Source organism: Aulonocara sp. 'chitande type north' Nkhata Bay, linkage group LG7 (genome assembly GCF_057382095.1).
Source record: "Aulonocara sp. 'chitande type north' Nkhata Bay isolate Kocher_YH1m ecotype deep benthic linkage group LG7, A_spYH_male_GT1.1, whole genome shotgun sequence".
NCBI classification, from domain to species: Eukaryota; Metazoa; Chordata; class Actinopteri; order Cichliformes; family Cichlidae; genus Aulonocara; species Aulonocara sp. 'chitande type north' Nkhata Bay.
Window position 1 is genome coordinate 13,380,843 of NC_141350.1, and position 4,387 is coordinate 13,385,229.

The following is a 4,387-nucleotide window of genomic DNA, read 5'->3' on the forward strand; positions in this document are numbered from 1 at the left end:
TGCTGTTTTACAGCCCCGCTGCTGCATATGGATTCCTTGTTAACCTCTGTGTGGGCCCCAGGTCAACCACGGAAATTCTTTATACCAGTGTGATCTCAGACTAGCACAATAGAGATATGCACATTAGCTATACATTAAAGCTGAAGACAGTTTTACTCTAGCAGAGTGCCCTTAGCTACATGTGCACAGCAGCAGATGACTGGGCGTTTGCTAGTGAAGCTGTTAGCCACAAGCAGACCTATAAGTGTGCCACGCCTCCTCCCCGACTACTTCCCTAAAATACATTTTATGCTGACAACAGAGAACAGAGGGGCCAAATATCACAGGGTTGGATGATTAGATTTAATTTTATTGTAATTCCACATATTAGTACAAAATGCACTTCAGACTTTAACCAGATTATGGGTTGTTTTTTTTTACGACGACCGAGAGCACGTCTGCGCTTCTTCAGATCAGCGGGGAGTGTAACTACAAGTAGGAATTAGTGGAAAGAGTAGTAACGGTATTAACTGCTTCTAATACACCGCACCAAGTGAGGCAGAATAGAACAAGGAAAATATCAATTCAGCTTTGCAAGAATTGTTCATTTCCTACCAAAAAGTATTTTTTTAAGAATTAACAAACCAATGTCAACATCTTTTAAACTTGCATTTTTTTAACTGGTGCGGAGCTAAAGGTGCTTCTCATGTGCAAGCAAAGCACACAGGGAACATGTCCTAACATGACCTGCTGGTACAAAACCACTTAAGACCATTTCCTGGCCTGAACTTCGGCCAGAGAAACAAAACCTCAGAACAGGTACACGTTATCTCCTTCTACATACGTAATCTAGAGCTCTTTATTTAATTATTTTGTATCCAACTGTGTGCATCAGCCGACTGTGTTTGCCCTCCTCTGCAGTGCTGAGAGACTGAACACACCTGCAGCAAAAAGGTCTCAGGTGAGGGTGTAGTCTATTGCCTGGGCAACCGGGAAAAACACTGGCTGTTTGGAGACTCACAAACACTCAAGTTTTATCGCCTTGTTTGTGCAGGTCGCCGAATATTACACAGAAACGGCAACAAAAACACGGAAAGGCAGACACAAGAGGAAGGAGAGGCAGGTTGGCTTTGTTTAGTGTTTTAAACCCACAGGTTTCTGCAGAACTCTTCTTCCGTGCATGAAAATGTTTGGGTTTCCTTGCTGGGGGTAGTAAGCACGTTTAGGAAGAAAGAGCGACTTCCACAGCTGAAGTCTTCAAAGTGAAACCTCTCTTCTTCTTTAAGTGGTGTCTCCTTCCAGAAAATCACATGTGGAAGCAGTTTCACCCTAACCTTCTTTACCGCTGCTGGCCTCATGCCATCTGGCTTAAGTGATGAGATTAGTCACATGAGACATTTACAAATTATCAAGTAAAACAACTGAAGGTACATTGAGCCTGATCTGAGGCAGTTGGCACGCGAAACGTCAAATGTGTAGCATGTTTTCTTTACCCCTCACATGACACTTAATGGGAAGTGAGGACAGGTTTTACACGATCAACAGGGATTATACAACACACACTAGAAAGTGGACATGTTTGCTGTATGTATACTTATATGTATTTATCTTTGTATTACAAAATCAGGGTATCTCTCTTTTTTACTGATTTGATAGTCTTAGGAATAAGGCAAAACTTTCCTGTATATGTTTTGTGAGATGAAATTTAATCAGAAACTCATTACATCAGGACATAATGAGCTTGTGTTTTATATATAACTGTGCCACTTTTTTTTAACCTATTGTAATAACTCTTTGCACACAGCTTTTTTTTTTTCTTTTTTTTTTTTGGGGCCCAGAAATATAATTACCCCAGGAAATAAAAGAAAAATGTCAAATATTTGAAATATACGCGGTACTTTAAAGCACACTTCAGCATCCTTTCTATACCATAAAAGCCAAGTTTGCATGGGTCATTTGTGTTAGATTCAAACACAGTTCCCAAATATTTTACACCCTTTCACTCATTGTGTGTTTTCTGAGAGGGGGGGGGGGGGGGGGGGTCTGAGGAGAAAGTTAGCTCTGGCATAGATGGAACTAATGCTTCCTTTCGTCCCATGATTTTGGTTGTATTGATGGGTCTGATATATAAAACATACAAAGAAATAAACAAAAACATTTGACCCAATTAAAGTGATAACCACCTTGACCACTTTGAACTCTGTTGTTGTGCCTATACGAGGGATCAGAGTGCCCTCTTGTGGCTAAAGCTGGCACCTGGTTGCTGCAGAGAAATGTAATACATATCTAACTGTTGCTTGTTAGATTAAAATGATCAGAGAATGTATTGAAATTTCATCACATTATTTGTTTTCTTCTCAAGTTGGATTTACTTTGAATAGTATCAGCATCTTGTTGACACTCTTCTAGGGTCGTGCAGGGGAAACCCACGAGGTCCATAGTACCGTAGTCTAATTGTGATGCAACTGAGTAATCATCAAGTGCAACATTATCAAGTTCTAAAAAAGCATATATGGGTCTTTAGATTAGATAGTGATTGACTACAGAATTTTTTCAACACACACTTTTAAGTTGTGCTGTGCAACAGAATATCTATTTTTATTTTCTTTTTTATATCCAATCAAAGCAGTGGAAGAGTCTTATTATTAAAGTTGACATTTTTCTGTTAGGCTTTGTAAAAGCTTGCATGTATGTTTAGGGAACCTCTGATTTAAAGAAACTAATAGTTTAAAAAATCAATTTAAAGAATCCCAGATATCAAAATTAGTTGTTTATTTGGAGTTCTGTCTGACATCACTCGCATGTCTAAGTAATATATCTGGTTTGGGGTCTTTCATCATTCCTTCTTTCTTCTGCTCCATTCAGTGCTATAACTTCTCTCGGAGACAAATAATCTCCCCACACTGGCCAATACAAAGCCACCAGGAGAAGATAAAGCTCATTTGTGTCTGCTTACAAGGAGAAATTACACATAATCCATTCTAAGAGGCAGACAGCACCTAGACACATGGCTGGAGTCGAGCAGAGAAAAAGTAACCATTCATTCAAGGTTCATGTTTATTGTTTGAGATTATGACCTGATGAAGTCATCCAGCTGTCTTCACTGACACCGCAAGGTACAGTTGTTTCCCAAAGCTCATAGTTGTAAGAGTAAAGCAGATGCTTGGTGCGTGCATACTTTGGATTAGCTGATTAGGTAGCTCATTACTTCACTCACACTCGTTGCAGTTTCCTGTGTTGCAATGTGTCTCTGTGGGAGGCCACTTCACTGTGACAGGGCTGTTGTTGTTGTTGTTTTTTGTTTTTTTTTACATTAACAGCTTATTTTACTGTAAGGCAAACATTGAGTTACACAGACTGTTACATCCAGCCTGTGTGCATCATTTCTTGCCACTTTCAAATCTTGGTGAGCTTGGTAATCCTTTACTTATTTATCACCCTTAAAACTGTTCTATTTAGTGTCCAGCAGAGGGAGGTGCTGGACATGAAATTCATGCTCCTAAACTGGTTTCTCTTGGGTTTGACTTTCAGACCGTCTATAACAAAGTCGACTTTTTTTGTTTTGTTTTTGCTACAAAAAAAAGTGCAGACAACAAACATTACAAGTCATCATCACATTACATCAGCAGAGCAGGTGTTGAAGTGTTGGATTCTGTATAAGACCTAAAGGCTTTTGATTTTGTTGTCCATATTTTTAGCCATTTTAATGAATACCCAAAAAATATTTGCTCGGGGTAAGCTAAATGCAGTGTTTTTTATAGTGCTGACAAGTGATAGTTTGAATTTCCATTAATTTTTAAAGTCTTATATAATCAGAATCAGAATCAGAATACTTTATTGATCCCTGGGGGAAATTATTTTTTGTTACAGTGCTCCATTTTAAACCAACATTAAGACAAGACAGACAATACGCTAACTAAGAATAGTACAATATATACATATATATACATACATACATACATAAGTCACTTATAAATAAATAGTTGGAAAAGAAACATGTGTAGCTGTAGCAGCAAACAGTGTGTTAAGTGGATGCGTTGTACAGGGAGATGGCCACAGGCAGGAATGATTTCCTGTGTCGTTCAGTGGTGCTTTTCGGTAATCTCAGTCTCTCACTGAACGTGCTCCTGTGACTGACCAACATGTCATGGAGTGGGTGGGAGGTGTTATCCAACATTGTCTTTATCTTGGACAGCATCTGCCTCTCCGACACCACCTGGAGGGAGTCCAGCTCCATCCCCACAACATTGCTGGCCTTACGGATCAGTTTATTAAGTCTGTTGGCATCTGCGACCCTCAGCCTGCTCCCCCAGCATGCAACAGCATAGAGGATCGCACTGGCCACAACAGACTCATAGAAAATCCTCAGCATTTTCTGGCAGATGTTGAAGGACCTCAGTCGCCTCAA